We start from the raw sequence: 27018 nt of genomic DNA, 5'->3' as shown, positions 1-27018 counted from the left end.
AATAGTAAAAAAAAAAAAAAATGAACCCTTATCCTCTATGTATTTTAAAAATGTCATAAAACTATGTATTTTTTAAAAATTTCATAAAACTATGTATTTTTTAAAAATGTCATAAAACTGTATTTTTTTAAAATTTCATAAAACTATGTATTTTTTAAAAATGTCATAAAACTGTATTTTTTTTAAATTTCATAAAACTATGTATTTTTTAAAAATTTCATAAAACTATGTATTTTTTTAAATTTCATAAAACTATGTATTTTTTAAAAAGTTTCATATAACTGTATTTTTTAAAAATTTCATAAAACTATGTATTTTTTAAAAAGTTTCATAAAACTATGTATTTTTTAAAATTTTCATAAAACTATGTATTCTGTAAAAAAGTCTCCTAAAACAATGTATTTCTTTTTAATTCACAAGTTAACATAGGCGTAGACGAATAAGTACCTGTGGATAAAACTGTATTTTATAGGTTATTAGTTAAAAAGGTTTGTGAACAGAACTTGGTAAAACTTGCGGAGAGCGCTCTGTTTTACGATTGCTTTAAAAATGGAACGGAAATTTTAATTTCGTTTAAATCTTTGTTTTGTTTTTTTTTTTTTTAATTCCGCATGTGCCAAACATCGAAAGTAATTGATAAAATAATTAAAAAAAATAAGTTTTGAAAAATCGATAGTACGACCATCGATATGTGCACATTTTGCAAATATAAGAATTTTTATGCAATAGTGTAATGTTGTGACAATCTTGGTTGTGATAATAGGGTAGTATCTGTGTTAACTGTGGCAAGCAGGGCCAAGGCTCAAACCAGTATTATTATTATTATTAGTAGTAGTAGTAGTAGTAGTAGTAGTAGTATTGTTGTTATTGTTAATTGATTCAAGCGACGGCGGGTCGCTGGATCAATTATTATGATTAGAAAAATAAACAATTAATTTGGAGAAAAATAACTGACATATAATAATATCGCAAAAGAAATGTGGAAATAGAAAATAGATGTAAACATTATTTTTGGTTTGCATAAACAAATAACTAGATTGAGGTTATATCAACTGTTGGTCTGAGACACGTAATGAGATGTAAATTTGGGGAGATTCTAGTCAGTCGTTAGCTGGACATCAGGGAGAACGGACGATTCAAGAGGAAAGTTGGTCCCTCCATGACGCGGGACGCGGCGTCATCTCAGGCAACCAAGATGTAAAGACATTGCAGTCTTTGAAGATGTCAGCTGAAATCATGAAAATAAATGTCCGTAAATAATTCAAATATGTGTTGTGTTATTTACGCCTGTTAAAAAGAACTGTTTGTCTACAACTGTTTCGATACGTCCACGTCAATCGTTTCCTGTTAGAACTGTTGCATAAATGTTAAAATATACACACTAGACGACCAACTAAATGATACGACGTATATCCATACACGCATTTACACGTATATGAATATACAGATAAAATATAAAACCCAATTATTCAACGTGTACGTTGTTATGGAACATATATACACATTCCACAACAGACCTCTTTTTAAAGCCCCACAACGTAACAATAGTAAAATTTTGGGAACAAGAAGGTTTAAGTCGCAGATTTGTAATCGAACATGGAGTATTGCCGAAAGCGGTTATATGTCTAAAGTACCAAATTCCGAAAGCCGTTCTCAACATTGGAAGGTTAGAGGTGTTTATTCGTTGTAAACATACCCGAAAACATACAACAGTCAACATTTCCAAACGGTGAGAAATTTGGCTGTTAAGGGGGTAAAAGTTCAACGATTTGACCTTTGAGAACTCTACCAAACTCCTCCGAAAATTTTCGGTCTAAACACTTGAAATTTTAGATAGAGGTTCCTTGGACATGAATCTAACTTAATAGCTTGATTTAAGCCCAAAACAATAAATGTTAAGGTGTCATAATAGGGGTCAAAGTTTAAAAAATTGACCGATTTTTTCTTTTTTTTTTTTTGCTTAACATACACCTCCAAACACCCGGGCAACGCCCGACTGAAATGCTAGTACGTATATATAAGTACTGTTGTTGAATGTTATTCTTTCGATTACTTTCGGGCGCACGCGCAATTAAAAAAAAAGATTAAAACGAAACGAATTAAAATGTCCGTTTCATTTTTAAAACAACCGTAAAACAGAGCGTTCTCCGCAAGTTTTATCCAGGACCCTTTAAAGTAAACTTTATTAGCTGGTTCTTTATTTAACCTGGAAATCAAATATTATCGCCGATAAGGAAAATGTGCCCTTTTAGTTACAGCCAATATTAAAGTGGCTCCAATTTATTTGACCCGAAAACCTAAATCTGTTTCGTAACTCGCATGCGCGGTGAGTTCGGCTTAGTAACCGTTGAGTATGCGTCTCTGTGCGGGAGAGTTTGCGTGTTGTTTGTGCGCGTGTGCAGGGTGGAGGCGGAAGTAGAGAACGCGTTGCTATGGCAATCAGTGAATCTTACTTCCGTTTGCGAAAAGCACTTATACGGTGGTGTTGTGCAATCGAAATGCATGCGCTCGTGATGGGAGAGCAGGGGACGGAGTGCGGCGAAAGAAAGCGGAAAATCGATAAAAGTGACTCCTTAGAATCACAGACTTCCCCCCCCCCCGGATAGACGGGTAGGGACGGGGGCTTGTGAGAAGACAAGGACAGGGGTTAAAAATAGGCGAAAAGAACGATTTATTAGAGAAGGAAAAAGAGTGGCTGATATGTAGATTAACAGGAAACGAGGAAAAAGAAAAATATCAAAATTATACATGACCGAGATATGTGTAAGTACCTATTTACTATGTCTCCCCACGGGACAGAGTTAGACACCAGGGTCGTTTTTTAACGTGGAGAAAAGGTACAAAAATAAAAATTGTCTCAGTCGTGAAGGATTTCTCCTCCACCGAAAGAGAACAAGAAAATGAAGTGCAGCATCTGAAGAACATGTGTAAGTAATGCAAGTATATTATCTATGTAAGTAATCTAATTTATAAAACTCGCTATGTCTGTCTGTCTGTCTGTCTCCATATGTTCAAACAATCTCTTTTCAGGAACTAAACGTCGCAGAGCAGCGCTAGAGACCACAATTTTTTTTTTTATATAGGCATCACCATTTATCATGGTCAAGAGGTAACTCGAGGATAAGGGTTAAAGAGTGTACAGTAGTCAATTGGACAATATAGTAATTGTTAGTAATGGAAATTCGGTGAATTTGTTAACTTAAGTAGAACGGCTCATAAAAACTTGTTTACGTTAGACGACCATATTTACTGTTTACGTTAGGCAACCATATTGTAGTCAGCTGGAAAGCAGGAAAACGGAAGACAATTCCATAGGCGTGCAGTTCTAAGAAAGAAACTTTGCTCATGGAATCTACGTTTAGGTTTAGGCACAGATAAAGAATGGGGGAAATTAGTGATAGTGTTTTCTGCTAGACGAGTGTTTCTTGTGAAAGTTTAGCGAGGGGGGACTATAGAATGGAGCCCAGCCGAGCACTTGCTATGAAAATAACGATAAAGCAGAGACAAACTCGCAACATCTCTTCTGTGAGAAAGAGGTTGTAGAGAAGAGAAAAGGGCATCTCCTACGAGGCTACGAAGTCTATTTTGAACTCTATCAAGGCAGGACAAGTCCTTTCTAGCAGCTCCTGCCCAAATGTGGCAAGAGTACTCCATCCTTGGACTTACCTGGCTCTTATATAGATAGAGAATTGCATGTGATACTGGATCGATAGAATGATCCCACCATTTTCCAGTGGCCTTGGCAGTGGATTTAATGTATGTGTTCCATTTAAGAATGTTTGGATTTTTCATGGAACGTTCTTTTATGTTCTTTTAGTCGGTTAAAATTGTTTTAAGAGGTCAAAAAGGGGTTGAAATTTAAAAAAAATCGTTATACATTTTGTATATTCACCTTAGTTTATTTTTAATTTTTCATCAGTAGATATTCGTGTCGCCTTGGTATAGTGGTAACGCTACCAGCTTTGGCTGCTACAGTTTTGCTATTGGTTTCAATTCTAGCTGATAGTACCAAAATACTTTTTTTACTTTTTAATTTAATTCATACGAAATCTGGATAAATTAAAATATCATATTTAAGCGTATTTTACGACCGGTCAAAATCAGGCGACCTCTCCTGCTAGTGTTAATATATTAAGTATGTAAGTTATATATGACTGGTAAGTATGTAGATGTATGTGATACATAGACAGATATGTAGATAACACAATACTGTTTGAATTTAATTTTAAATTGCAAAAGTCAGGTATTACGGCTCAAGTGGAGAAAAGGGAACGATCAACATTAAACAGAACCGCGAAATTAGCACATGAACCGTTACAGCGTCCTTTTTTGTTTTTTTAGAAACTGAGACGCTGAGCAAGAAAGGCATCTCCAAATCCCACCAATAAGAAGCCTCTCATAGAACATGGTTAACACGCTTCTATTTTCTAGTTTTTTGCTGCTCATCCACATAATCCTGGCGCAGTCATCTTCTATAATATAAATCTCACATGTCTGTTTATATGTATGTATGTATGGATGCTTGTATGTCTCGCACAAACTATCGACAGAAGAGACGAATTTTCACGAGATTGGTATTATAAAGTTCGATCCTTCGGACGACAAATATCGAAAAATTTACTTAAAACATTAATTTTTTTACCCTCAACTGGTCACTTTTCTACAGGGAGAGGGGTCGCTTTTTTTCGCCGATAGTTTCGAAAGTTATCGCCTCTTTTCGATTGTCTAGCCTTAATTTACACCTACGTCACTTCCGGTTTGGCGATGGGCGCAACAGTTAACGCGGTACGTTTTTTTTTTTTTTCACTTTCGTTCCCTCCTTCGCGGTACAGGTTCGAGCCTGTCTGCCAACTACAGTTTTTTTTTTTTTTTGCTTAATACACCCCTCAAATATCCGGGCAACGCCGGGCACCTAGGCTAATCTATCTATTATAATAAAGTTGTATTCCTGTCTGTTTGTTTGTTTGTTCACAATTTGTTTAATATATACAAGAGACACACTATTTCACAAATAGAAGATCAAAGTGTAGTATCTGTTCCGACAGATACTGCAAGCAAAGAACATATGTGGGGCGACCCCACAGATAAGACCTTGGTCAATGTAGGGGCAACCCTTCATACCAATTGTCACTATCCAGCTCCCCTACTCCCCGGGGAGCTGGTCCCTATTTCTCCTTCACTCCTCACATTAAAAATCGGCCTTGTGCCTAATTTGCTCGGTGGGGGACAAATATTTTTTTTTTTAATGTATTTTTATACCGGCATGATTTCTCTCTCTATATATATATACTATTTATTCGAAACGAATCTACATTCAAGAGCTTATCTCATTGGCATATTACATTAAAGGAAATCTGTTTTAATAATTAACTTATAATGTTTAACGAAAATTAGTAATATAATTGTTTTAAGTATTCTATTAAAATATATAAAGTTGGTTTACTTTATGCATTTTTAATTAAATTTACTTTTAATTAAATTTACATCTAACTAAAATCAAGATTATCTGCCTCAACAAACGGAAGTAATTTTTCATTTGACCTATGAGTTATTTCCCTTTAAGTTAAGAGAATTTATTTCCCTTTAAGCTAAGAGAATTTATTTCCCTGCTTTAATTTCATAGACGAAGATGGGTACGTTTTGTGCTTCAAAAAAATCCAAAATATTGTCCACTTTCAGGAAAATCGTAATAACTTAGGATATTTGGTGTATCTTAAATGATTGAGAAGGAAAGTATTTCTTCGAGACTCCGCGGATTAAGGACTATCCACTTATTAAGTGTTTCCTTTTCAGATTAAATATGTTTCTAACTTTTTTTCAAAGTTTTCTTAAACATGTTTTATTAACTATTTGCTCTTATATATATATATATATATATATATATATATATATATATATATATATATATATATATATATAATCCTCTGCCTGGCAATATGTTTTGTACCTGGCAACGCAGGATATGTACAGTTGGTCATTAATAAGGTCAATACACCCCATAAGATTATTTATCAATCACTTGGTCATGATTGCATCTCAAACTCTAACCTTTGAATTGCTTTTAGCTTTGAAAAGAGGAGCCTCATTAGTAAAGATATTGAACGGATACAAAGTTTGTAGTTGATCTAAAAATTTACATGGGTTCAGAATTAGGTTATGAAACAGCCTGTTTTGTCCAATCCTGCTAGGACACAGCTTATGTCATCCAATCGTAGGCGTGTACCTTTTCTTCTTGAGATTCTCACGGATGGCTCTACTCTTGAGGCGAAATCGATTCCGAACCCTCTTAGTCTTTCTTTCTCATAAAATCTTTTTTTTTTTTAGTTCATTTATTATTTCGGTCAAAATACTCTAGTGGACCAACTAAAGATTCATCTTTAAAATGTTGATATGTCGACGTATTCGGGTTTGTTTCGAATGAATGTCACATTTATATTTCTTGCCGACAAGTACTATTTTTTACGATATTGAAATCTTCGCAATTCAATGTTATCTTTAATAGTTTTCACTGGCCGCCGTTTTCTTGTCTTTTTTTTTTGCGCATGCTCAGTAAGTTTTAATGCAGACGAACATGAAACTTGCATTAATGCGCATGCTCGGTTTTCTTTTTAGGCAGACGAACACGAACGCTGATAAAATTTCACGAAAAAAATATCCACGTTTTTGTTACAAATTTTATTTTTGTTAATAATTTTTTTTTGTTAATTTTTTTTGTTAATAATTTTTTTTGTTAATATTTTTTTTGTTAATATTTTTTGTTAACAATTTTTTTTTGTTAATTTTTTGTGATCAATTTTTATTGTGTACCAATTTTCTTTGTAACCAATTTTATTTTGTTAATTTTTTTGTGATCAATTTTGATTGTGTACCAATTTTCTTGGTTACCAATTTTTTTTGTTAATAATTTTATTTTTGTTAAATTTTTCTGTTACCAATTTTTTTATTAATAATTTTTTTGTCATCAATTTTTATTGTTTACCAATTTTCTTTGTTGCCAATTTTTTTTGTTACCAATTCATTACAAACGAATTTCAATTTTTATTTAATTTTTCACAAATAATTTAACCAAATTGTTAACAAATTTCTTATTTTTCTAATATTTTACAAAAATAAATTAAAAACATTTTTACCAATCTATTACATTTTTTTACCAATCTCTTACAATTTTTTTCCAATCTCTTACAAAATTTGTTTTTACCAAACTCTTACAAAAAATATTTTAACCAATCTCTTACAAAAAATTTTTTTACAAAAAATATCCATCTTTTTCTTTCATTTTTCCGTACAAAAAAGTTTTCACAATCCAAACTGCCAGGTGGAACGATAAATATGTCGCCGTAAAAGAAAACAACACTACAGCTTTATTTTAAAACATTTATTAAAAAAAAATAAATTTACGTAACTTGATGATGTAGTAGAGCTGACCTTCACTCTCTCTTGGTAGGGATCCGAAACTGGGAGCATTCCTTTTCTAACAAGCTCCGATTGAGCTCGGCGAATACTCGGCGGATGGCGGCGATTAGTCTGGCTTTGGTGCTGTGCGAAGTCATGTTGGTGATGTTCCCGATGTATGACAAAACAAAGTAGTCCAGCGGGTTCAGATCGGTAAAGAAGGGGGGAAATGAGAGAAAGATACACCAGGGGATCACCACACCCTTCGTAAAACGTAACATGCGGTCGCAACCGAGATCGAACTCTACACGAGTTTGGAGAGTAATTCAAATCTTGCCGTGGCTTAATACTTGATGCTTCGCCAGGGATATCATGGGTATTTTTTTTTTATCATGACGGCATCACTAAATGTGTTGCCTGCCACAGCTTAAGAGAGGCCCATCTACCTTCAAGAGAATGGTAGACCGCGCTAGTTTCCGCCCCTGGTATTTTACCTCGTGGTGCATACAGCGCCTCGCCTTCTGAAATGGTCACCCATCTGATACTGGCCAGGCTCGACGTTGCTTAATTTATACGGCACAAACACATTGGCACAGATCACCACACTCTTCGACACATCCAAAAATATTATATTGAACCCAATATATAGTGACGATATAAAAAGTTAATTAAAAAAAAAAAAGACTCGTGCGTCACTACCGAGAATCTCAACTAAAACGATTAGCTTATAATTTAATTTTTTTTTCTTTGACGTTAATTCCTGAGCTATAAGTTTGCTGCAAGGCTAAAAATTAAAACTTGAATTACAGATATTACGTTACGCATACATATTCGTAATTCATCTTTAAGCCTTTACCTGGCAAATTCCATTTATTAATTTATTTTTCACACTTTTGCACCGATTTTCCCTCGCTAAAGCTTTAATATAAAGTTTCGCATGGGTTCGAATACCCTATATACCAAGTTTCAGATTTGTAGACCAAAAACTGACAGAGGAGTTTGGTATGCAATTTATTTTTAAAAGAAAAACATATACGCATACATAAATATATATGGAAAGAGGTTTGTGTTTGCTATAACCTTTTTATGCAAATATTACACAATTATAAATCATGTAGAATATCTACATGAATATAATCACACGTAGTTAACTAAATATGATAAGAAAACCGAAAAACTAATAGGGAATTAATTAAATTGAATGTTTAAAAGAATATGCAAATTAGCTAGTTGTTTTGTAGATGAATGCAATTCCATGGTCCATGTATACAAAAGTTGTATTTTCTTTTTAAATAAATAGGAAAAAATTGTTTTTAATATAATTATCAATACACAAAAAAAAAATTATAGGAGTGTATATATATATATATATATATATATATATATATATATATATATATATATATATATATATTATATGGAAATATGCGCGCACGAAAAGTAATATTCTTAAGATTTTATTAAACCTGGAAAAGTAAAGGACAAGAAATTCAACCTGGAAAAGTAAAGAACAAGATATTCTAGTAAAGTAGAATATAAGAATTTTTTAGACTTAAAATATTGCAGCATTTTTCCATATAATCCATGATTTTTCCAGGCATTGCTATTGTATTAAGATATAAATGTATAATATTTATTAATGATTGTCAAAAAAATTAGCTCTCAAACACACATTTATGCAATATTTATCATTCAATCACAGTAGTTCCGAGCCAGGGTCTCTACCGAGACTGCGGTTCATGAATTCGTGATCTGTATAGAGCGTAAACTAACAAAAAAGAAGATGGCACTCGGTGTCTTTTTAGATATCGTTGGAGCTTTTGACAACATACCCTTCAGTAGTATGTTCAAGTACTCATCCGATGGATTGAGTATATGGTGAGGCACAGAACAGTTCAAGTAGAACTACTGAGGGCAACTGTTAAAAGGGAAGTAGTTAAATGAAACCCCCAAAGTGGGATTTTATCACCTTTACTATGGAACTGTATGCCGAATCCTCTTTTAAAGGAGTTTAAAAATAGGAATATTTATGCCCAGGCTGATGCTGATGACATCGCAGTGCTGGTCGTGGGTTCAAAAGCATCATTGGTCAGACGCATTGCCAAAATGGGACTACATTTTTCATCAAATGTGATAACGAAAAATTTGAGTTCATTCAAAGAATATGTAAATCATAGAATTCACTAATATTTTTGATCGATAAATTCACCATTTTTTGCTATAAAATCATAAGGAGAGTTAAAAAAAATAGTTATTAAAACAAAGTTCGGTTTTTTAATAATAAAAAAAAAACGATACACGGGATTGAACCTAAAATCTTTCCACCAACCCCCGGTACTCTAACCATTACGCTTACATGTCATATTGGCAAAATCGCAGTAAAAAATATTTATATACAAAAAAGTTATGCAAAATAAAAAAAAGCGTTAGTCACTTATGTATTTACTCTCCTGTTTGTGAACCCACATATTTTGTTGTCACTTTTTTTCTACTGAACCAATTTTCGAATTTCTTTTTTCAAAATGTAGCTAATGAGGTGTTCTATCCAACTATATAACCTGTTTGAAATTTGGTTGCGAACGGAATTAGTGGTGGGGGTTTGAATGTGTCTCGATTCATTCAATTTCGGACTTAAGTATATATTCAACCACTGCCGTGGTTGAATGATATATAACGCATTGTTTCTCTTTGGGGAACTGTGAATCTTTCCTCCCGTTTTTTTTTGTTTTTTTTTCCCCTCGTTGTGCCATAATTTTCATCGATTTTTTTAAACGTTAATAAACTTATTTAAACGTTAATAAACTTTATTTTAGTGTCCCCGTAATTTTTGGCACATTCAATAGTTTCCCATAGAACTCTTTACTTTCGACATAGTATTATTATTTTTACGCTATCGATTTTCTCCTGATGAGATGATAGCTGAAAGAGCAGCTCTCGAGAGACTTCAGCATATATATATATATATATATATATATATATATATATATATATATATATATATACGTTTATTTTTTAATTACCGTATCTTTCTGTTAAGTTACATTATTGTTTCAGCTACCCGGCCGTTTTTTTTTTTTTTTTGCCGTCTGTAGCTTCCTCTCTTCTCGCACCCCTCCCCTGACATCATTCACTCTTTCATTCCATCATAACGAACATTTCTGTAAAAGTCTGAGGAAGCTACAGACGGCCAAAAAACGGCCGGGTAGCTGAAACAATAATGTAACTTAACAGAAAGATACGGTAATAAAAAATAAAACGCATATTTGCTCTACAACAGTATTGAGCACTTTCTTCTGTTTTTATTAATTACCATTTCTACTATATATATATATATATATATATATATATATATATATATATATATATAAGAGAGAGAGAGAGAGAGGGGGGGAGATGGAGAGAAAAGGACATTTGATTAAACAAGTGTAGTATATGTTTTGATACCACACTTCAGTTTTCTGACATTGATCAATGGATGAGAAATCCTTCCTGAGACTTTTTATTTACGATCCTGTCCAGAGTTCTTTTTTGGGAGCTGGATTTTCCCCACAATAAAAACTGACCTTGTGTCTAATTCTGCCCTCGTAGGAGGTGGTGGGACAACTAAATAGGAACATATGTATGTGCACCTATGTCTAAGAGAATTATACAGACGCATTTTAAAACACCCGATGGAAAAGATTCTGTTTTAATATTTTTCTTTTTTGAATTTATGGTGATCATATTCGCAATCTCACCGAACAAGTTAGAAACGACATGTTGCATTGTTCGTTTGTCAACGCGTAATTAATTTGGCGTCTCATCGTTACATTATTTTTTTTTTTTTCCGATATTGCTTTTCTTTATTTCGTTTTTTGTTCGCAAATTTAAAACGGAGGCGGATCGCTTAGACCAGAGCTCAACTCAAGGTCACTGAACACAAAATTACACAAGCCAACAATGTATATAAGTTCTCGGAGCCGGGTTGTCATAGCAACAAGATTCAATTAAGGCAGGTATAATTACCAGTTGTCAGCGTCAATCTGTTTTGATTGGTTAATATTTACTGTTGCTCTTACGAGGTGCCTTCAATAAATTTCCAGACTTTTTTGTACAGGCATTTAAAATCGTCGTAGCTTCTTGCAAATTCAGTCTGTTATTACTGTACATCTTATGAGATGATTGACCAATTTTTATGATTTCAGGTCCAAATAAACAGCTAGAGCAGGAATTGGAATACACCCTACTAAAGCCTGATTGTCACAACTGGTGAATTTCAAGAGTGCAATCTGGACGTGAGGACACTTTAGAAGAACGATATGCAATAAAATTCTGTTTTAAACTTAGAAAACAAATGCCACAGAAAGGTATGGAATGCTTCAGACTTCTTTTGGACCATCTTGCATGAATCGAGCATCAGTTTTTGAGTGGCGTAAGAGATTCAAGGAAGGTAAGGAGTCTGTGAGGGATGATGAGGGGTGTGGGAGGAGTAAGGAAGTCAGAACACCAGTGATTGGCCAAATAAAGAATGTCATTGATAATGACCGTCATGTGTCTATAGAGACAATAAGTGCACAGTTTGATGTCAGTGTGGGAACTGTCACACAATTATTCGCAGGGAACTGAAGATGCGGAAGATTTGCAAGAAGTTTGTCCCAAGGGGGGGAGGTTAGTTCACAAGTCCATCCTTGTCACAGACTATTTGACCAAGTTGGGCATAAAGACAGTTCCGCACCCTCGCTATAGTCCAGCCATTGCTCCCTGTGACTTTTGGTTATTCCCTAAGCTCAAAAAAACCTTAGAGGCTGTCATTTTGAGAAAATTGAGAGGGTGAAGGAGGCTGTGATGAGGGTCATTGATACGCTCACATAAGAATAGATCTATAGGGCTTTCCAGAATTTGTAGAATGGTACAAGTGCATTGCAGCCGGAGGAGATTACTTCCAGGGGACTAGAGTTTCATGTGTGTACTATTAATAAAAGTGCTCATACGAAAAAAGTCTGAAAACTTATTGAAGGCACATTTTAGTTGCGTCTGTTCTTGTTTATAAGAGGGGCGTGCAATAAGTAATGCCCCTGACCCACTTCCAATTGTCTGATCTAGCTGAAATTTTGCATGTGCAATGATTTATATCTCTACGGGTTATGTGGCAAATTACAGCTCTGAACTAATTGTGGTTTCTGTTTTACAGGTGTTTGAACTGATTCAGATGTGAAATGGAACCTGTTGAATGTCGAGCAGTGATCCGGGTTTTTTATTTGAAAGGACGCACACCACAGGAGACTTTTGATGAAATGAAAGAAACTTATGGTGATAATACCCTATCATATGACCTTGTAAAACGCTGGCATCGTGAATTCAAACATGGCCGGAAGTCTGTGGAAACAGCTCCCAGCCCTGGTCGCCCCTCCCTTCTACCATTGATGAGGCATCTGTCTGTCAAGTTGAGGCTGTCATTTTGAAAGATGGGCACATTACTATTCGCCAATTAGCCCAAGATGTCAAGATTAGTACAGGGTCTGTGGAAACTATCATTCATGGCCATTTGCATATGCATAACGTGTCTGCCAGATGGATTCCCAGGTTGCTCATACCATTCCAGAAGCGAGAACGCGTCGAGTGCTCGAGGATGAATTTGGAGATGTGCCAAGAAGATTAGTCAAAGTTTTTCAAAAGACTGATTACACAGGATGAAACTTGGGTCCATCACTATGATCCAAAGACCAACGCCCAGTCAATGCAGTGGAAGCACTTGGACTCACCACCTCCAAAGAAGGCAAGGGTGTAGCCCTCCGCTGGCAAGTTCATGCTCACAGTCTTCTGGGACCAGGACGGAGTAGTGATGACAGATTTCCTGGCAAAGGGTGCCACAATTACAGGAGCCTATTATTTTTCACTTTTGAGGAAATTAAGGGAAGCTATCAAAATCAAGAGGCGGGGTAAGATTAGCAAAGGTACCTTCCTCCTGCAGGACAACGCTCCAGTCCACAACTCGCATGTCGCCAGATCAGAAGCACGGGGGCGTGGTTATGAAATACTTCCCCATCCTCCCTACTCTCCTGACCTTGCACCCTCTGACTTTCACCTCTTCCCAGCCATGAAATTGTTTTTGAAAGGAAAGCGTTTCCCAGATGATGCAGCCTTGATTCCTGAAGTCACGTCGTGTTTGGAGAACCAACCTGAAAAAAACGGTCTCCAGAGCTGCATCAAACGATGGGAGAAATGCATAACTATGGGTGGTTCCTATGTAGAGTTGTTACATAATTCCATACAGTTTCCCAAGAGATTATGTTCGTGCAAGGTGGAACGATAAAGCTATCGCCCCCTTAAGAAAACAACACCGCAAATTTATTTTAAAACTTATATTGGGAAAATTATTTCAGGTAACTTTATTATGTAGTAGAGCTGACATCTATTCAATGTAGCAGCCTTCAGCCTCAATCACCACCTCCATACAGGTCCAGAATTGTGAGCATGCCTATTCCACAAGTTCCGGCGGGAGATCGGCGAATACTCAGTGCATGGCGACGATCAGGCTGGTTTTGCTGTTTTGGGAGGTCATGTTGGTAATGTGCTCAATGTATAACCAAACAAAATACTCCAGCGGTTCGGAGAGCAGGGAGGAGTATGAGAGAAGGATACAAAGTCGTAGCAGTCCTTCTGCAGTCAATCCTGAGCCACTTTGGCCTTGTGGGCAGGTGCCGAGTCCTGCTGCCACACCCAGTCTTCCAGCGTCCACCTGATTGCACCAGGGGATCACCAGACTCTTCAGCACATCCAGGTACACTTTGGTGTTGAATTTCAAGCCGACTTCGAAAATGTGAGGTGAAATGATAGTGCCTTCACTTGAACCCATAACAAAGACCATGACCGTGGCTGGAAATTTTGTTATTATCACTCTGGTCACATCTCTTTTATTCGTGGCTATCCAGTGATGAATTTTTGAGGATGCTAGCAATGGTCCTGTTGTTATTATTTGGATCGGTAAAAAGCATGAGTTGCAAGCCTGTTTTTGTTTTATCGCTATTTCCATGGCAGGTGCTCGTCTGAGCTCCAATCCCTCGCCCCCCCCTCGCCAATCTTTCACGAGAAACACCCGTCTGGCTGAATCTACTGTCAATAATTTTCCCCACTCTTTATCGATTTGCCTAAATCCAAACGTAGATTCCATGAACAAAGCTTCTTTCTTAGAACTGCACGCCAGTGGAAATCTCTGCCGCTTGCCTGTTTCCCACCTGAATACACCTTGGACGTCTTCAAGTCCAACATAAACAAACTCCTGACAAACCGCCCCCCCCCCTTAAGTAAGACACTCTATCAAAACCCCCAATACTAATGATTACTACAATAATATCTCATTGATTACTTTACACGCAATAACCCTTATCTCTGAGTTGCCTTTGGGCCTTGATAAGTGGTGACCCCCCATGTAAAAAAAAAAAAAACGATGCATCTTCGATCTCGTTCGTTTAACATTGTGTCATTTTCAGACATGATAGAAGATTTCTATCGCTCTTGGAATTTGTACAAAACTGGCCAACTAGTAGATGCTATGCAACAAAAAAAACCGGTTTTCATCAAACGGAAATGTAATCATGACGTCTTTTCGAGGGGACAATTTTATCTTTTCACTCTTAACATTAAGTTTGAGATAAAATATCCGTTGGTCTGTCACGAGTAAATTTAAAATAGGTTTTCTAAATATGAATCCTATCTGGCCAAGAGACTTAACCCATTTATCGATCTATTTGTTAGGCTTAAGTATAAAATAAAATTTTCATTGGTCTGTCAATTTTAGTTCTCATGTAACCGCCCGGTGGGTTCAATAGGTTTATGATTGTAAAAACCTTTATGTAAGTCTGTTACCTTAAAGTACGAAATAACATTTTCGCCTGTCTGTCAAGCTCAAGTTTGAAATAAAATTTCTATCTGTTTGTCACGGGTAAGTTAGAAAGAAAAATTTAATCGGTCTGCTACGGTTAAGTATATAGAATTTTTGCCTGTCTGTTATGGTAAGTTTGAAATACATTTTCCATTAATCTATCGTGGATACGTTTGATATGATTTTTTTTCTGTCTGTTAGAAGTTTTAAATATAATTTTTCTCCAGTCTCTTACTGGTTTCGAATAGAATTTTCGTCTCTCTGTAAGGCAAAATGGAATACAATTTTATTCTGTCTTTTATAAGATTGTAATAGAGTTTGTGTTGATCTGTCATGGATACGTTTGAAATAGAATTTCTTTCTCTAAAGGTTAGTTTATAATAGATGCGGCTCTTTATCATTCTGTCATTCGTAAGTTTCAAATACAATTTTCACGTGTCTGTAAGGGTCGGTTTCAAATATAATTTTTATCGGGTCTGTTACAAGTAAGTTTTAAATACAATTTTCGTGGGTCTATCTTGAGTATATTTGAAATAGAATTTTCTTCTGTCTGTTAAGGCAAATTTGAAATAGAATTTACGTTTTGTAAAGTTTGAAAGAGAATTTTAATCGGTCTGTCACGGGTAAATTTGAAATATTTTTTAGATACCTTTAAATATCTTTGTAACATACGTCCATTGTTTGGTCAGCCACGTATAAATTCCAAATCAAATTTGGTTTTTCTGTCACGCTTACGATTAAAATAGTATATTTTTTCTTTCGCTTACCAATTAGTTTTCTGGTATGAAAACTCGTATAAATGTTGAGAGGTAAAGAAAGATGAGATTTATGGATAAACGGATCAAAGATGCTCTTAGATCTGTTATGAACTTTTATACAAGTTGGGAGAGAAATCAAGAAGGGATTTAAGAATAGACGAAACAAAATAGCCATAAACTTGCTATGAGTTGGTATACGCTTTAGGGGAGATAATCAAGAAAAGATTTACGGATAGATTGACCAAATGTTGGATAATCCAGATTACCGTGGATGACGTCAAACTAAATGTCAGTCAGAAGCTTGGACGCGGATGCCCGGAAATGACGTAAAAAGGTCAAAATGTGGGACGTAAAATCCCCGGAGATTGGTTCAGCGAGATGGAACCACATTTTAACACAATGAATATTGGAATGTTGACGTCATCTGAGCCAATAAAAGAGATGGTAGACAACAGAGAGAGAGAGAGAGAGAGAGAGAGAGAAAGAGAGAGAGCGAGGAGAAAGAGAGGAGAGAGACAAGAGATAGAGAGAGATAAAAAAGATAGAAAAAGAGAGAGAAAACTAATAGAAAGAGAGAGAAAGAGAAAAAGATAGAAAGAGAGAGAGAAAATGAGATAGTAAGAGAGAGAGAGAGAGAGAGAGAGAAAAGAGAAAATGGGATAGTAAGAGAGAGAGAGAGACAAGAGATAGAGAGAGAAAAAATATAGAAAGAGAGAGAGAGAAAACAGATAGAAAGAGAGAGAGAGAGAGAGAGAGAGAGAAAAAAAAAGATAGAAAGAGAGAAAATGAGATAGTAAGAGAGAGAGAAGAGAGAAAATGAGATAGTAAGAGAGAGAGAGAGAGAAGAGATAGAGAGAGAGAGAAAAAAGATAGAAAGAGAGAGAGAGAAAACAGAAAGAGAGAGAGAGAAAAAAGATAGAAAGAGAGAGAGAAAATGAGATAGTAAGAGAGAGAGAGAGAGAGAGAGAGAAAAGAGAAAATGAGATAGTAAAAGAGAGAGAGAGACAAGAGATAGATAGAGAGAGAGAGAGAGAAAAGATATAAAGAGAGAGCGAGAAAACAGATAGAAAGAGAGAGAGAAAAAAGATAGAAAGAGAGAGAGAAAATGAGATAGTAAGAAAGGGAGAAAAGAGAAAATGAGATAGTAAAAGAGAGAGAGAAGAGATAGAGATAGAGAGAGAAAAAAGATAGAAAGAGAGAGCGAGAAAACAGATAGAAAGAGAGAGAGAGAGAAAAAAAAGATAGAAAGAGAGAGAGAAAATGAGATAGTAAGAAAGAGAAAAAAGATAGTAAGAAAGAGAGAAAAGAGAAAATGAGATAGAGGGTAATCAAGAAGATATCTACGGGTAAACGGACAAAAGATGCTCATGTATCTGCCATGAAGTCGTATACACGTTCGGAGAAAAATGAAGTAATTTACGGATAGACGGTCTAAATATGCTCTTGAACCTGCAATGAACTCGTGTAGATGTTGGAATGTAGAATCAAGGATATTTACGGACAGAAAAACAAAAGATGTTCTTGGATCTGCTATAAGCTCGGATACCGGGGAGGGGGGGGTCAAGAAGAGATTTACAGACAGACCAAAGATACTAATGGATCTGTTATAAGTACGTTTTTGCGTTGGGGGGGGGGGGGTGATTAAGAAGATATCTACGGATAGACGGACTAAAGATGATTATAATTTGGGGGGGGGGCGCTCATATATAGGTTGGGAAGAAGATCAAACCATATTTACAGATAGACGGACCAAAGATGTTAATGTGATCTGGTATGAGCTCGTATAGGTATTGGAGCGCAAGTCAAGGCGTGTCTATGCGCCCAGATACATTAAAGACGTTCAAAGATCTAATATTAGTCCGTATAGATGCTGCGAGGCAAATAATGTCGAGCTATACGCACAGGCCGACCAAAAGTTGTTCAGTGTAGATGTGATCTCCTCACCGGTAATGAATCCACGATCCAATCAGCCCTCTAGTCTAATACCAAATGATAGACACTTGAGCTGAAGAATCGTTTATTAAATTATGTTTTGGATATTGCTTAATCAAGTTCAGTGCTAATTATTTTAAGTGATGCGCTTTTGAATGACAATGGTTTGAAAATATTTCTGTCTGTTGGGTACAATTCATAGAATGAAGACGTCTGTATTAATAATATGAAAATGGTGGATACGCAGTAGAAAACTTTCTATCTATCTATCTATCTATCTATCTATCTATCTATCTATCAATCTATCTATCTAGTACTAGTAGGGAGATCCAACGTTGCCCGGGAGTGAATAATAATCAACAAATGTTTAAAACTCCCATATTTTATTGTCATCGATATCGGCGAAATCGCTCATTTATTAATCAAATCGATTGACTGTCTGCTCTAGTAGGGAACCCATCGCGGTGCAACGAGATAACGCTTCACATGCCTCCCCGAACTTACTTAGTCCACAACACATAGTAGTTTACATTGCACTGTAGAGAACCTACTGTTGATATATACACACATTATATATATATATATATATATATATATATATATATATATATATATATATACACACATTATATATATATATATATATAATGTATATAAATACTTATATAAATATATAATATGAGCACAGCTGGAAGGAGGATAGAACGATCGCTAGATAGATTAAAAAAATGTCATAACTAAAAAACAATTGCAACTTCTCTCCCGATTTTCCTTAAAAAAAAGTTGATAAGTACGGACGGATTAAATTTTAAAAAATCACATAATAATCACGTGACTGATTCTGCGCTAGGAAACAGGTGCTGTCAAGGACTGAACAATTAAACATGCTTAACGAAATAAACGGTAAAATGGACGACTTCTTAACATTTACAATATATAACTTTTGTCATAAATATGACTCCGAAACACGCGCGTGTATATATATATATATATATATATATATATATATATATATATATATATATATATATATGACTCCGAAACACGCGTGTATATATATATATATATATATATATATATATATATGTATATATATCTATATATATATATATATATATATATATATATATATATATGACTCCGAAACACGCGTGTCCGTAGATTATTGTTTTTAAAAATAATAAATAAAAAAATAAAAACTACGTCCAAATAAAAAAAATGGGTGAATTTCAAAGAAAAACACCGGATCTCCGAGGCGGAGACGTTAACCTTAATATCGTTTAAAAAATCAACAACAAAAACTACGTATGTATATATATATATATATATATATATATATATATATATATATATACTTCATTTACTCACATAAAATTAATATACGAAAGTATAGATTTATGCGTAAACTTTAAGTATTTACTTCAAAAGTGCTCAATACGTAGGATGAAACGCCGAATATTCAGTGTAGCTTCATCGCCATATATATTTTATAAATTACTATATATATATATATATATATATATATACATACATATAAAACCAGCGAAAATGTTTTACCTATATCGCATCCTTGTCATATATATATATATATATATATATATATATATATATATATATATATTAATATATATATATATATATATACATATTCTTTTCCTTATAAGGGAAATGGTTTCCATAATGTTTTATTGTTAAAGTTTATTTTATTCAATAAGTCTGACGAAAGGCTGTTTTTGTGAAAATTTCCAAACGACATAATGTTTAAATTTGTCCGAATAGTCTTGAAACAATTATAACTAACGATGAAATACACTATTTGTTGCGTTTTTGTTAAAACAATATATGAATGATCAATTATGAAATATGATAATTTTGTAGATTATAATTTAAGTCATCTCTTTTTGACGTCCAAGGATGGAGTACTGTTGCCACATTTGGGCAGGAGCTATCAGAAATTACTTATCCTGCCTTGATAAAGTTCAAAATAGACTTCGTAGCCTCGTAGGGATGTCCTTTTCTCTTCCCTGCAACCTCTTTCTCACAGAAGAGATGTAGCGAGTTTGTCTCTGCTTTATCGTCATTTTCATGGCAACTTCTCGGCTGAGCACCAATCTATGGTCTTGCCAAAATTTCACAAGAAACACCCCTCTAGCAGAAAACACTATCAGTAATTTCCCCCACTCTTTATCTGTGCCTAAACATAGCTTCTTTCTTCGAACTGCGCGCCTAAATAAATTTATTGTTTTGGGCTCAAATCAAGTTATTAAGTTAGACCCATCTCCTAGGAACCTATATCTAAAATTTTAAGTGTTTATACACAAAATTGTCGGAGGAGTTTGGTAGAGTTCTGAAAGGTCAAATCGTTGAACTTTGCACCCTTAATCGCCAAATTTCTGGCCGAAAACCAATCACGTCGATTTTCCCAACTCTCAGTACCCTGTATATAAAATTCGAGTCTGTAGACTTTAAATTGACAGAGTTATTGCGTAGGGAAATGTACACACAGACACACATACAGACAGATACACAGACAGATACACGGACGCATTCACTTTTATAGATATACTAGCATGGGTGCCCACCGTTTCCCGGGTATTTGGAGATGTATGTTGAGCAAAAAAAAAGTGATATTTTTTTTTAATTTGACCCTTATTATGACCCCTTAAAATTTATTGTTTTGGGCTTAAATCAAGTTATTAAGTTAGATCCATGTCCACGTAACATATATCTAAAATCTCAAGTGTTTAGATCCAAAATTGTCGGAGGAGTTTGGTAGAGTTGTCAAAGGTACAATCGTTGAACTTTGACTCCTTAATCGCCAAATTTCTGGCCGAAAACCAATCACATCGAGTTTTCCTAATCTCGGTACCCTGTATATCAAATTTTGAGTCTGTGGACTTTAAATTGACAGAGTTATTGCGTAGGGAAATGTACGCACAGACGGACAGACACTTTCACTTTTATAGATATATAGATAAGCATTTCAACCCGGCCTTGCCCGGGTGTAAAAAAAAACGGTCAATTTTTTAACTTTGACCCCTACTGTGACTCCTTAACATTTTTTTTTTGGGTACAAATCAAGTTATTAAGTTAGATCCATATCCAAAGATCCTATATCTAAAATTTCAAGTGTTTAGACCCAAAATTATTGGAGGAGTTTGGTAGAGTTTTCAAAGATCAAATCGTTGAACTTTGACCCCTTAACAGATAAATTCCTGGCCGAAAACCGATCCCATCGATTTTCTCAAAGACTCCATAAATCTTTGTACCCTGTATATCAAATTTCGAGTCTCTAGACTTAAAATTGACAGAGCTATTGCCTCGGGAAATGTACACACACACACACACACTTTCACTTTATATATATATATATATATATATATATATATATATATATATATATATATATATATATATATGATTGGATGCAATATATACTAATGATTTAAAAATTATTTTAAAAAAAGACTTATTCGCCACCACCGAGAATCGAAACCAAAACGTTCAGCTCACGATTTATTTTGCCTCTGCCGTCAATGACTGGGCTATGAAGATGTGTTTACTGCAAGGGTAAAAATTTAAACATGATCCAATAGCTACTACGTTATGCATTAGTAATGCCAGCGTTCGATCTTCACCTGGCAAATTTCTTCTTTTTCTTTTAATTTTTACACTTTTGCACCGATTTTTCCGGGCTAAAACCCAAATATAAAGTTTTGCATGGATTCAATTACCTTATATATGAAGTTTCCTGTCTGTAGACCAAAAACTCTCGGAGGTGTTTGGTAGGCAAAATTTGTTAAACAAAAATATGTACGTATACATAAATACATATGGAAACAATTTTGTATTTACTATGAACTTTTTACGCAAATATTATGCAAGTATAAATCAAGTAGAATATCTTCATGAATATAATTACACATAATAGTTAACTAAAAATGATTATCCCATTAGAAAACCGAAAAAACTAATAGGGAATTAATTAAAATGAATGTTTAAAAGAATATGCAAATAAGCTAGATCTTTTGTTAGTGAATGCAATTCTACAACCCATATATAAGAAAATTGTATTTTCCTTTTAAATAAATTGAAAGGAGGGTGTTTAATATAAATATGAATACGCACAAAAGAAAAACGAAGACTAGTTTATATATATATATATATATATATATATATATATATATATATATATATATATATACTAGCATTTCAACCCGGCGTTGCCCGGGTATTTGGAGGTATATGTTGAGCAAAGAAAAAAAAGCGATCAATTTTTTTAACAATAAAAACAATGCAAATAACAACAAAATAAACAATAAAAAAGTAGACACCGTGACAAAAATAAAACTAATACTAGCAGAAATAATAATAATAATAATAATAATAATAATAATAATGAACCAACCCAGGACAACAACAACCATACCAGAAATAAAAATACTAATGACGAAGAAGATAAATGCAACTGTAGACACCGCACACTTTGCCCACTTCAAAATTCTAACCAAAAGCGTAGTTTATCAGGCAACAATATTTGCGAAAGAAAACCCGAATAACAAGAAATATTACGTAGGCATGACTTCCTTAGATTTCAAAACCCGATACTATGACCACAAAAGTACATTCAACAATAAAAAAAAACACCGTATAAAAACAACACTAGCGAATAAATACTGGGAACTCAAAGAAAGCGGACATTCGCCGGTAGTCGAATGGAAAATATTAAGACAAGCTACCACGTGTAGACATTTAGACGGCCCATGTAAAGTATGCCTCCATGAAAAATTTGCTATCCTGTACTTTAAAGAACCACTACATCTATTAAACTGTAGAAGAGAAATAGCGAACACCTGTATTCACAGGATAACATTTACTCTAGGATAGCGATACAAAATAGTTTTAAAACTAACAAAAACAACAGAAAATAAACAAATAAATAAATTAAATAAACATGAATATGCATAAACTATCACACACAGACACACATATATATATGTACATATATATATATATATATATATATATATATATATATATATATATATATATAAATAATCTAACATAAAAAAACATAACCTAGATTTAAAACAGGTCAAGAAACTAGATATTCAGGCTAAATAAAGCGCACACAAAGGAGCAGGTCAACCAGAGGTCAAATAGGCCTTTGTCTGGTAAGTGCATGTTTGTTGGCTGATAGGAAGGGCGCGGTGAATACTAGAAAACTGATTGGCTAACTAAAATCTTAATAGAAGGTGCGTATATGAAGAGTCCTAGAGTGAATGAAACGTGGAATATTAAGTGTAGCTTAATCGCCATATATATATATTTTATAACATTAACTAGCTCTACCTACGTATTGAGCACTTTTGAAGTAAATATTTAAAGTTTACGCATAAATTTATACTTTCGTATATTAATTTTATATGAGTAAATGAAGTATATATATATATATATATATATATATATATATACAGAGAGAGAGAGAGAGAGAGAGAGAGAGAGAGAGCAAGAGGGAAAAGGCTAGCAGGCTAGCTAGCTAGCTACATAGATAGATAGATAGATAGATTGATGGAGAAGAGTATTGCTAAATAAAGTCGTTGTCGAACAGGTTTTTACTTAATTTCGTACGTTATCTTGCAACGCAAATGTTTTTAATTCTGTAAACATGTCGGCGACGATTCGCGCGCAGAAAACATCGCAGCGAATGCAAGAGAGGTGTCAACTGCGCAGATGACAAACACAGCCATTCGAACATTCAGAGGAAATAGGGGGAAAGGGTAAGGCTAGGGAGGTTCGTGTTTCACGTAGAATAAGGGATTGATCATATTCCAACAACTGCTTTGGAACTATGTAAATAAAGGAAAAAAATAAATGTGCGAATGTCAACGGGTCTTGTCGAAAAGCAGAATTAAAGTTCGGCGTTATTAGCGCTACATTTGCCACAGATTGAGTTGGTAGAATACGTATTCGAGAATCAGTCAAACAGGTATAGTTCTCTTTGGTCTTAGGAGGTTCATCTTCCAAGACTTTACCTTATTTCTGAGGAGTATTTACCTTACTCTCATCACGGGACGATATGACAGAAAAAGGGACAAGTGCTTATTGAAAAGCCAACACTCAACAGGTTATGGCCTACAAAATATGCCTGAGCACCCCCGTTGTCAATACCTGGTAAGAACGCCCTTGGCGATCGACAATTAACTAATTTCTTCTCAAAAAGAACATCGTATATACGATAGGCGGTCCAACAATAATGCTTCCTATTTTTTATTCCGCTCAAATGAATCAGAGGGCATTAGAAATTGCATTACTATAATGGCTGAACTTATGCATTCAAAGTTTCATCTCTCTGTTTCAGATATTGACGGTGTGAGACTCTGAGAAATTTACGCACGTCATGGGCGTGCGTCAGAAGCGAGAATGCTGTCGAAAAGTGGTTGCAGGGAAGAGAAAAAGGTTACGAAGTCTATTTTGAACTCTGTGCAGTCAGAATATTTAAATAAAAAAACTAAATTGTTGAAGAGCTGCAAAATCGGGAGTGATACCAATAAAATAAGCAACCATTTCAGCGCCAAAGTTTATGCTTTTCAATAGTCCATTGTGCTGTATTGACGAATGCCAATTAACCTCTTGCCTTGGATAGCCAGACTAAACTTAGACCCATGAAAGTGAAAAAACAAACATGTTCAATAAAAGGGAAAACACGCTTTTATTTCCACGTCCGGAGTCAGGTAAAAATCTATATATTTGCGAAAGTGTGTGTGTGTGTGTGTGTGTGTGTGTTTTGTGTGTGTGTTTTCCCCCCTACCAAAAAACTCTGTCAATTTTCAGTCTAGAGACTCGAGATTTGACATAAAGAGTATTGAGATTTGGGAAAATCTTTTTTTTTATCGGTTTTCAGCCAAAAATTTGGTTATCAATGGGCCAAAGTTCAACAATTTAAACTATCAAAACTCTATCAAAGTCCTCCGCCAATTTCTGATCTAAACATTTAAAATTTTTACATAAAGGGTATTCAGAAATAGGGCAAGCTTTTTTTTTTTTTTTTCCCCAAGAGATTTTACCAACAAACTACTTAGCCAATTGTGGGTCTAAACATTTTAAATTTATACATAACGGGTATTCAGATATGCAAAAAGCATTTTAATCAGTTTGGGGGGTCAAAATTTGGCTGCCAAAAGGTCAAAGTTGAAAGAGTTGATCTTTGCAGATTCTACCATATTTTCCCGCCAATTTTGCGCCAAAACATGAAAGTTTAGATGTAGATAACTTGGACATGGGTCTAAAGTTTTATTTTATTTGAGACCAAAATAATAAATATTAAGGGGTCAAAATTATGGTCCAATTTATAAACAAAATTACCTCTACGGTCTCTACAAAATTACTCAGACAATTGTTGGTCTAAACATTTGAAATCTTACACAAAATGTATTCTCACGTGGGGCAAGTTATGAGCAGTACATAAGGCCCGAACAAAGCCGAGCTGAACTGTTAGTCTGGAATAAATGTATATATCTATAAAAGTGAAAGTGTCTGTGTGTCTGTGCATCTGTCTGTGTACATTTCCCTACGCAATAACTCTGTCAATTTTTAGTCTACAAACTCAGAATTTGATATACAGGGTAATGAGATTTGGGAAAATCGATGTGATCCGTTTTCGGGCAGATTTGGGCTGGTAGTGGTCACAGTTCAACGATTTGAATTTTGAGAACTCTACGAAACTCCTACGTCAATTTTGGGTCTATGTTCCTTGGACAGGGATCTAACTTAATAACTTGATTTGAGCCCAAAACAATAAATGTTAAGGGCTCATAATAGGGGTCACATTAAAAAAAAATACCCCCCTTTTTTTATTTTTTTGCTCAGCATACACCTCCAAACACTGTGGCGGCAAAGAAGAAATGTACGTATTAATGGGAGAAAGAAAGAGGCCAAAGCAACAAGTCGAAATGTGGAGAGATTGACAGTAGGAGAGATCTTGCGATGACCGTTCCAAAAAGGTTGTGTTAATAAAAGGAATTAAAAACGTGGGTAAGCCTAAATCTATATATCTATTAAAGTGAACGTTTCTGTCTGCCTCTGTGTGTGTGTGTGTACATTCCCCTACGCAATAACTCAGTCAATTTTAAGTCTACAGACTCGAAATTTGATATACAGTAGGCACCGCCAAAACTGGGGGGGGGGCAGGTAAGTACTTTTTGACGGACCGTCTTTTTAAAAATCTACCAAAAAATCAGGTAATTATCCGATCAATACGAAATTTTCAGCGATTATTAAGAGAAGAATGAACTTTATAACAGTGTACTTATTTTTAATAAACGATATATATATATATATATATATATATATATATATATATATATATATATATTTACTTACAATCCTCCCTTGTTTTGAGGTGGTACAAATATTGTTAAAATAATCATCTGAAACTGAACACTACATATTGTGTTGTTGTAAGGGACAGAAATATAGATTTAAAAAAAAAATTGTTTGCATACCTTATTTTGACGTCTGAATATCAGAACTTCGATTGTGTTTAATTATCCCGCTTTTGAGTTTTGAAGTGTGAAATTCGGTGAATATGTTAAGTAAAATAATTAATTTAAGTTAAGCAAAACAACAACAAAATTTTTTAAATATTTATACGAAAAAAGCCATTTTAAAATCTTTGATAAATAAATTAACAATTTTTTTTTGGCGAGCCGAATAATGCATGACCATTATTAAACAGGGCATGCTTTGAAGAATCGATACAAAAAAAATAGATAAATATTGTGCCCTTTGTGTTAAAAATAGCATCATTTTTTCGATCCCGTTTGAAATCGCCTTTCGACTACGGTGGACCAAACGCGCTGAAATAATTTTTTTTTATTCTGCTTTAAATTGCCCCTCCCCCATTTTGGGGGGCCTGGCCCCCACACACATACACAATAAAAAACAAACTCATACAAATGGTCACCCATCTGGTACTGGCCAGCCTCAGCGTTAATAATACATTGAAATTTTCGTCACTGAAAAATAAGTTTTTTGGTCTGTTTGGTCTTCCATAGTTTGCTTTTTATCGAATAC

At 34.6% G+C, this 27018-nt stretch overlaps 1 long non-coding RNA gene across 1 annotated transcript in view; it reads right to left on the bottom strand.

The window, feature by feature from the left end:
- The window catches only part of LOC145267041 (uncharacterized), a 689166-nt gene that overhangs the window by 612944 nt on the left and 49204 nt on the right, over positions 1-27018 (bottom strand). The window lies entirely within an intron of this gene.

This window comes from Euprymna scolopes, chromosome 42 (genome assembly GCF_053919585.1).
Source record: "Euprymna scolopes isolate OS-2025 chromosome 42, ASM5391958v1, whole genome shotgun sequence".
NCBI classification, from domain to species: Eukaryota; Metazoa; Mollusca; class Cephalopoda; order Sepiida; family Sepiolidae; genus Euprymna; species Euprymna scolopes.
Note: the sequence above shows the minus strand (reverse complement) of the source record. Positions and strands in the feature narration are given on the sequence as shown.